At 35.0% G+C, this 10,192-nt stretch overlaps 1 protein-coding gene across 1 annotated transcript in view; it reads right to left on the reverse strand.

Annotated features, from left to right (window-relative positions):
- The window catches only part of GRIK2 (glutamate ionotropic receptor kainate type subunit 2), an 805,806-nt gene that overhangs the window by 183,170 nt on the left and 612,444 nt on the right, over window positions 1-10,192 (reverse strand). The gene's annotated exons all lie outside the window — the stretch shown is intronic.

The following is a 10,192-nucleotide window of genomic DNA, read 5'->3' on the forward strand; positions in this document are numbered from 1 at the left end:
CGCAGAACCACTGTCCTGTGAGGTGCTTAGTATCAAGGTTGGAGCTATTTCACAAAAAGAAGTTGAGGACACTCATCGGCACCTTGCAGAACCAGGCTTTAAAAGGTGAGAGCAGTGAAGTTAACAAAATAGCATCTATATGACAGAATACAACCAGAAGAGCAATAAGGAAATGACTTTGAGAACAGACTACAAACAGATAGTAGAATTAATGCTGCTATTAGAACATATAGTTTTGACATTACCGGTATATAATGATGGCTTGATATCTGAATCTTAGCTTGCCAAAAGTAGTGGGTAAAACAAGCAAACATGTCTAGGTAAATTATTCCTTATTATAATTCCATTTAGAAACATAGCTTTTGGTCCTCCTCCTCAAAGTATCTTTGTATAGCTTGATAATTTAGCACCAATATGCAACATTATGCTACATATTTAAGGGACATTTTAATTACTGGTACTACTACTGCTATTAACAACAATGGTTAGGGCTTGGCACACAAATAGTTGCTATGTAGGAACTATTATTTTAACCTTTAAATCATGTATTAAAAGTATTTTCATACTGTGTATGAGCTAGTTCATGCTTGTAATAATATTCATAGAATGATTGCACAAAAACTCAAAAATCATCGCATTAGAGGAAAACATCCACCACAACAATTGAAAAGACTACACGGTTTAATTACTAAACTAATGACAATATATTTTTCCTAATTTCTCAAATCATTAAAGCCACTCTGTTAGAAAACCAAACTGGGACATGCACCCTTTTATAAAAGTATTTTTTTTAAAGAGCTAACATGTAATCAAAGCTATCAGAGTAATGTTTCTGTCACTTCAAATAATGCAATTTTCTTCACAATAATCTTTTCGGCACATTAAAATTCAAAAGATCAAACACTCCATTTTTTATCCTCTTAATACAATGTAAGAACACCTCTTGCCTTAAAAGCCTCTATTTGATAAACAAAGAAATGTTTCATTTGGTTCTCCAAAGCAACACTGGCACACTATTCATAAAGGTTGACTGGGTTATAATTAAACATTCTGACCTTATTTTTTATTATTTTGTAATAAAACTAGATTTGAGGTTTTTGTATTAAAAAGAAAAAAATCCTTTGCTTCATTTTGGCCTCAGTTCAGAAAAGCATGGGGCTATTCACATGCTTAAATGTACATATGTATTTCAGTGCTATGCTGAATCAGAGCCTTTAGAATGAAATTAGAAAATATCTGATAATGTTTGTGTTTTTGATTAAGAGAGGAAATGTTTCCCCATATTTTAGCCTTTTAAATATTAAGGTTAATTTCCAAGTTATTTTTCATGATTTAACAGCTGTCATTACACTATGATATTTAAAATATGACCAGTAACTTAATTACTTAGGAATTGTCCTTTCACTCTAATCTGATGCAGTTTTTAATTAAATTCATAGAATCTCAGAATCATAGAGAAATCAGGCTGGAAGGGACCTCCAGAGGTCATACTGTCCAACCCTCTGCCTGAGGCGGGATCATTCCTATCCAAACTATTTCATATAAATCCATTGTCTAACATCTTTGAAAAACTACAGTCAACCCTGACACAACACAGGACATAACACTCTAATCTATCACAGGTAAAGCTGGGGGACCATGACAGCTAACACCCTGCTGCTCCTGTCACTTTATAACTATCATAAAAAACAGTTACTGTTTAAAAGGCATATTGGCATGACATGTGGAAAAGTACTTAATTTAATAGATAGGTAGGCCCAAACCCCAACACTGGAATTGTTATAATAGAAAGTACTGAACACTGTGTTCTGTAATTTTACAATTGGAAATTAATTCCTTATCCTCCGCAGTTCACATCACAAAGTAATCAGCTTTGGTTGACAGTCTCTGTTTAAAAAAAGAGTTGAGATGAAGATCAGGACCTTACTTAACAAGAAAACTTGCCTACCCATGATAAAGGTAATTACTTCTGATTCTATTTGATATTCTTGGAGGGAAAAGTAAGAATTTTACATTGCAGATTCTCTAGCAAAAATGTCCATATATATGAACACCTTCACCCTTCATCTACATATATGCATGCCCATTCATAGACTTATGGAACATACAAAAACTTCTGATATGCATAAGAATTTGCAGTGTAATTAAGAATTTGATCCTAAAAGTATTGAACAGTCAGGCTCAACCCAACAAAACATTTTAGTAACCATTTAAAACTATGTACTTAAAGGAAAAGAATGTGTATGAGTTGTGCCAATCTGAACTAGAGAAACTTTAATGTACACATATCTAAATAAATAACCATGTGATGTTACATCTATCGTGCACCTGGCTGGCTACTATATAGTCCCTTCCAACTATTCACTCATCTACACTGGGATTTATTCTAACAATTCAGAATTCTGAGCAAAATCAAATATTTGTCATTAAAAATTAAACTAACACAAAACGCTTTCTCTATTTTCCCCTAAAGATGTGAAACTACTGTCTTGAAATTAAAGGCCCAGTAGAAACAAAACACCATTCTGAAACAACAAGAGGTCAAAGGTCCAGCCTTTTTATAGAGCTACCAGTGAAAATTTTATGCTACTGAAAAAGGAGATTCTCAAAAACTCCACATGAAACAGAGAGAACAATATTCCAGTGAAGACCCTTTTCAGATACCAGAAGTTAGTCAGGATATTTTAACTCATGAGTGGTAAAATTCAAAACATGAGTGGATCCCCTTCCAAATAAAGGGTAATTACATTTTAAACTGCAACATTATATTGCTCACCCCCTTACTCCTGTCCTTGACATTGAGAAAAGTACCCCGTGGACACTCTTTGATTTTCTTTTTTGACGATCTTTAGATATGACCTAACGTACATTACATTCAAGTACACAATGTTCAAGAAAGGAGAGAATGTATTAATGACTTTTCCTCCCATCACTCCAGGCTGCTATTACTACTTAAAGTCGTAATTTTGGCTGTATTTTTTACTTTATCTTAAAAGTAATAAATACATGTTTATTATGGAGATTTTAGCACAACATTCGGTGTAAAAGGCATTTTTATTTTTAATTTATTCTTTCTTTCTGTAGCATAATATTTTTTTTTAAAGAAAGAAAACCACAAAGGCTTATGAGAGGCAAAGGTGACTGGAGAAATGTGTGCAACTGATCTTCTTTAAAAGCAGTACATTTCTGATTAAAAATACTGCATCAAATTGGACATATACCTAATGGGACTCTTTAGTCAGTTTTTATGTGATCAAAAGTAATATTTGCATACTATTTTAATGGTCTTCTAAATACAATAGTTTTCATGTACTGTTCACAAATGCAAACCAATGAAATGCTTGTTACTGACTCAGCACCAGTACATGCACTTAGACTCTTCTAGACATCTGCCTTAAGGATACTGAAAAGTCCTCCATTGCAACTCATTTGTTATTGGCTGTGGCCCAACTAGTGCATAATATAAGCTGTACAACATAAGTGTGCAATCATAATATCAGTACTGGATGTTACTAAATATTTAACCAGTTTTTAAATATTTGGCTGATCAGAGTATCAGAGCTTATTTCTTACTCCAGAAACTCTGACTGCATTCTAAATTTTCATCAGAATAACCTGCATGTGGAATCTTGAATATTTTATTGCCTTTGCTTCCATGTCCCAAAGGATAATCACTTAACATCTTTGTGAAAAAGCTGACAGCAAAAATGTCAGCTATTTCTGTGACCTAACATGTTAGCCTTGAAATTAAAATGAAAGAAAAAGAAAAAAAAAAAGAAAACCAATGGAATTCTTGGCCTTATTCTGCCACATTTACTCATGGTTAATAGTTCCTTTATTTCAATAGTAATTCAATTTGAAAAAGAAAACAGATTTTCTTCTCAAAGAGTAAGGATGACTTGTAAATAAGCATGGCATAATCTTACTGTTTTATGGACTACAGATATTACTTATTGCTGAAGGCATTTAATTTGTTTAAATTACCTTTTTCATTTCAGACTTTATACAACCAGACAGCACAAGACAACAGACTAACAAACTGCCTGATGATTTGATAGTGAACATTTAAATTAATGAGAAGAAAAAGGTGTCACAATAACATTTTCTACAATTTGTACCTTGAATCTATAAGTACTCTACGTTACAAAATATAGATAGCAGTGAACCAGAGCATGCACTCAGTTCTTTCATTAATCAAAATAATTCAAACCGGCCTATATTGTTTCACTCATTCTCTAATGTTTTAGAGCTCAACTGTGGCCAGGTTCAACACAACCATGCACTGGAGGAAGAGCAACAGATGTTCCACATCTTTACTGCACAGCCATTTAGGAATCAAACAGGTTCCTATTTTGGTTTCAAGAGGGTTAGAGCATAGGTGCCCAAATTTTTCATATCATGTACCTCCTTCCAGATTTACCAGCTTCCCGCTTACCCCTGCCAGTATACTTTAATATTTTTAACCCCTTAAACGCCAATTATTATTATAGTGAAAATTAAATTTGCCATTACACAATTTCTTCCATGTGCCCCCCCAGAGATGTCTTGTGTACCCATAGGGTATGTATAGTATAGTTTGGGAACCCCTCAGTTACAGCATAGACTATACACTAAGTATTACCTCCTAGCCCTATCCTGTGAACAAGAGGATGAGGAACAAAGAGTACCTTTGCACCCTGGAAAGGGATATAGTATATTACACATCTCTATTCAAAGGAGGAGGAGTGACACACAGAGTCAAGATTCTTTTCTGTGGATGCTACTACCCAGGGTAAATCTGAAGGGGAAATACACTGTTTACTAGTTCACAGTTAACAGACTTGTGAATTATATGATTAATATTTTAAAATATTTTGAGTGTCCCAAGATTTCTGGATGACAGCTCTATGTTATAATGTATCGCCATACATTACTGCACACATACAAATTGCATTTTTTTTGTAAATAACACTTTGTGGACAAAAAGGCGGGGGTGGGGGTGGGAATCATTTCTTTCTTGTCAAAAGAGGTATAAAGGGAGAGAAGGCATTATTTAGCTAGTCACTGAAAAGGTCCTATTCTATAGTGGTGTACTTTGCAGAATATTTTGTAGGGCAGGTTATGTAATATTCTACATCTATTTTTTATTTAATTCTGAACAAAATATTTTGGAATACAAAGTGGTGTGAAAATGCACTTTTTCCGTGCTTACAAACATATGTATCCACATGTCTGGGAAGATGAAAGTTAAATTTGCATGTATATCTAAAACTTCATCTGTTTATATAATGTTTTATATCTCTTGCCTTCCCCATCACCTTACATTAACAAGAGTGGTCTAATTAGACTCACGGGGCTATTCAGTGATCAAATTTAAATTAAGTCATAACAGGATCAGGGCCACTATCTTTAATTAATGATCCCATGAGTAAATTGTAATATATTTTTCTATAGCCTTTGATTTCTGTGTATTATCTCAAAGCAGTATGTATCAATCTGTGCATATTAAATACTAGATTAAGATCATTTGTATGAAAAGTCCCTAGTAAGCTGTTGTACACATACTGCAAAGCAGGTATAGCTCCCAAATACAAGAATGGATATATCCTGGCATATGGCAGTTGCCTAAATATGCACTCCTATGGTCAAATCCAAATTAAGCTTTGTGACTGTGCAGAAGCTTGACAGATCAATGTTATCTTGAACGGTAGATGATCTGAAACTAAAAAGGCCACCCTGCTTGTTGAAAAAGAAATGATTTATTAGCTGGCTGCTAACTGCTAGTCTAAACTTCACCAAAAGCAAAATGAGTCATTCTATGTATTACAATGTACCATGACTTACGTTATTAAAGTATATACTTTTGGAAAACATAATTTCTATTACAGATCAAAATCAAGGATTATTTCAACAAAGAAAATAGCCTAAGTATGGCCAAATTAAAGGAATACGTAAATTCTTACACATGTCTGTTATACAGGCTGATATACATACTTACAAATATCTGATATAAAATATTATTAAAGAAACAGAACATAGTGTCACAGAATAAAAGCTCGCAACTTTCACTTTGCTTAACCACTAAATCTTAATCCTGTCGTCATACTATTTATATTAATAAAATATGCTAATTTCCCTCCAGCCCTGAAAAACATTCTTTTTCAACAAAATCATACACTGATCTCTTTAATATAATGAAATATGATTACACATTACAGATATCTGAATAGCAATTGTTGGCCGTAATACAGGTTTCTATAGAACACATCTAACAATATGGGTATGTAGCTATGTCAGTTTAACACTGATTCCTCAAGGGTTCCCTAAATACAGTTAGCCCCAAATATGACACATTGAAGATGCATTCTTTTTTGTGTGGTAAATCTTCGGTTATTTAAAATAAGAGGGATTCTTGGACTGAAAGAATCCACAGTATCTCAAGTACTTTACAAACAGAAGAATCCAAAGGGTTGCTTAGAGGTCCACTGTTAAACCAACATTAATTAGCATTTTATGAATTATCTAGAAGTAGCTATAAAACACATTAATTAGAAAGCAGATGGTACTAAATCAGAAAACACTCTGAACATCGGGAAGCACAAACAATAATACAAAGGATCCTAGAGTGCAAGGAAATATACAATGAAAAGTTTAGGGTGATATGAACTAGGAAGATGTAATGCAAATGATAGGAAATTTTACACTGGATATCATCTTAATAGTGTGAGCTACTTGATTGGGAAATATTGTCCAAGGAGAAGTGGTAGAAGTGCATTTCCTGAGTACTTTAAAACTAAAATGAACAAAATTATCTTGGAATATATCCAGGGAAGGATAATACTGTTTGGAAAGGTGATGAACAGAATGAACTAGCAAGTCTTTACTTTCTATTTTTCTAGGTTTTTAGAAATTATTTTCCCCCCAATAATTCAGTGTATTAGCATCTATTGTTTACCTCACTCACAAGCATAGGAGCCTGCTTAACTAGAGAATTCCCTGCTGATGATTCTCAGTTTGAGGATAACCTTAACAAGATCAAAGCAGTCTAATGGGCTCTTACATCATCCCATTCTGTCCTTGGTAAAAGGAATGCTTTACTGGAGACAGAATTAAAACACTCTATGCTCCAACAATCACAAGCTAACAGATGGTCCATTAGGGAGACTTACCAGCTGGCACAGTTTACAGCAGCTCCTGGGCTGTTCTAAAATATGCCCAGACAAGGCTGGGTTGATATAAAGCTGGCTTCAGATACAGGGATACAGGATGCCATTACCAGTCCTGACTTTCTATTGCATCCAGAGCATAGCAGAGAAGCAGGTCATTTGTTTTTAAAAAAGAGAAACATTTTCTTTTACTAATAATAGGAATGTACTCAGAATTGTTTTCTTCTGTATATTAGATTCACATCCTTGTGAATCTTTAAATCTTCTAGTTTTTTATTTTATTTCTTCCAATATATAACTAGTAATTTACAATTGTGTGTTATTTCAAATGATGCTGTTTGGCTCAATACTTATTATAGCTCCCATTTGTGGTTTTTTTCCAGATAGCCTATATCAACCTGCTTTATACAGCATTTTTACCTCTTCAGCAGATTGATAGTATTACCATTATTTACACAGATAGGATCCTTCTTGAGTACAGTGCACAAATGGAGAAATAAAAACTAAGCTACACATCAGAGATGTGTATCTATCTAGTCTCCATTTTCAAAAAGAGCATAAATTGTCATAGAATCAACAATTTCTTTCTCTTTCAAGGTGAATGCTTAAAATGCTTAAAATCAGAGTTGAGTATTTAAAAATGTAAATAATGGTAATTATTAAATACACACTGAATTTTTATCCAGTAAGCCCATACTATCTGAAAGATTTTACTGATTATACATGAAGAGACAAAAATTGAAGTGGTAATCATTCCCCTTTTAATTTAAAACTTTCAGATATCAAATAAAAACTCCTGACTCCTCTAGTTACAGATTTTTTATAGTAACTATGGGTAAAGGTAAAATTTTTAGGACTTCCAAGGAACTAGGAGTTATGGATTATGATGCTCAGATTAACTAAGGTGCCTGGCTTCCAGAATGAATTAGGTGCTAACATCCCATATTCAGGGTATCAGGAATGTTAGGCACCTCAGAATGAGATCCACAATTAACTGAGCACTGAGTGGAAAGCTGCCTAAGGTAGCTAAATGGAAAATGCAGAAGAGAAAGGAGTATCTTAAATTCCACCTCTTTTAAAAGGGTGAGGTTACATGTTACACTTAAACTATACCATGCATATACAAAATGCGAGTGTTCACACATTAAAGCTCAATAACTTATGCTAAGTGCCCTTTGAGCATTTCAAGACTATGTCACTTCAGGTGAGGGTTAGCCTCACGTTAGAGTAACTTCAGTCACCACCATGGAATAATAAAACAAGCAATTTGCAGTCTTTCAGCACCCTCACCCAGAGCAGGGATAGAAACCAGGTATCCTGGCTCTTAACCATGCCCCTACTTACCATCCCTCTAGTGACAAGTCAGAGCTGTGCAGGCAAGTAACGGTATACCTTTAACGTGCAACTGCTCACAGCATGTTCTAGCTTTAACACTGCTTAACATCCCACATATTTAGTATAGTCCTAGTGGATTGTATAACTTTAAGCTTAGGCACCTCAGGACTGTAGAGAAATGCTCATGTCAAACTGGAATTTATAGCCTGAAATTCTGCCCTGCAGCTAAATGGAAAATGGAATTGAGATCACTCATCATTTAAAACAAGTCTGAAAGAAAAGACTGTGATGATGCTGGTTCCCCTTTAACCCATTATCTCAGAGACTGTCATTCAAAGCCACCTTTAGCTTGAGGTGTTTAAACTCCCAAGTCTCATTTCTTGGGACATATCCTAAAAACCAGGGTATAGGGTGGTTCTAGGATAGAAAGGAAAATAAGATTTAAATGTATATGTACAAAATGGAATTCAAGATTCACTGGCCAGATAGAAGGGGGAACAAGCATAACTCCCTAGAACAATGGTTAGGGTCTTCACCTAGGGAGCTGGGCAACTTGTCTTCCAGACCTTGTGCCAAGGGCAAATGATATATGTTATATTGGACAAATAAGTCAGTAAAATGTATAAACAGTTTAAAATGTGAACCATAAAATATTAAAACCCTGAGGGCAAATAAACGAATCCACAAAGTATATATTCTTAAAATTTCATCAGTTGTACACCATAGCTCAAGACCTGAGCTCATGGGACCTGGCTCATGATATTTGAATATCTGGGTTTGACAGGTCTGTGAGATCCTCCTCCACAGATGTCTGAGGCAACAAGAGCTAGACTGAAATAATGGCTCTTTTCTTCACACAGTCTAAGCCTCAAGCTATTAACTGGCACTTCACCTGGGAATCACTTCCCACAAGGTGTAGTCAAATGGAGTTTGTTTTAAACATAGCCACTAGGAGTCAAATGCCTATGCACATGGTCTGAATCAGCATTTTAAAGAATGTTAATAATAAAGTGACATCCCTAACACTGTCTACTATATTACTAAATTTGACATTTGTACTGTCCACATGCTGCATATTCTATCTAGGGTATTACTTAAGCCCCTTTTCTGTATTATTATTCCTGCATTATAATATTTATCCCCATGACACATCTATGAATGTTCTTTTTCCCCTGGTACACATATGGATTGAACCACAGAACAGGTCTATCCCACTCGGTTACAATTTCAGGCAGTACTCACTCCATGCTTGGCATCTTCTCAATAAGGAGTATAGTTTACTTAGTGTATCAATGCAGTCATTCATCAGGAAGATCAGCTATGAGACTATGCACAATACTCCATTAAGGGCTGCTGGGGTGGTGCAGGCGCTATGATGCCTGTACACCTATCACAACAAGGACACAAGAAAGAAAAGGAGTGGCTGCACTAAGACAGTTATGCTAATCAGAGCCTGAGTGGCATTTTATGTAGAGTGAGCGTGTTGTGACTCTGTATAGCACTGCCTGGCACCATAACTGGGTGGTATAGAGATACCATAAAGTGACTACCAAGTTTACCTGAGCAGTCTGTGGCAAACAAAGGAAGTTATTCTTGGTATCAGTCTAGCATTCTCTTCTTCTTCCATAGGTGTCATTCTCTCTTTCACGCATGTCCTTCTCCTGTTCAATATTCTGAATGATCATCACAGTTTCTTCTTCTCTTTCCACTCC

Source organism: Gavialis gangeticus, unplaced genomic scaffold (genome assembly GCF_001723915.1).
Source record: "Gavialis gangeticus isolate Ggan-Ray unplaced genomic scaffold, GavGan_comp1, whole genome shotgun sequence".
NCBI lineage: Eukaryota > Metazoa > Chordata > Crocodylia > Gavialidae > Gavialis > Gavialis gangeticus.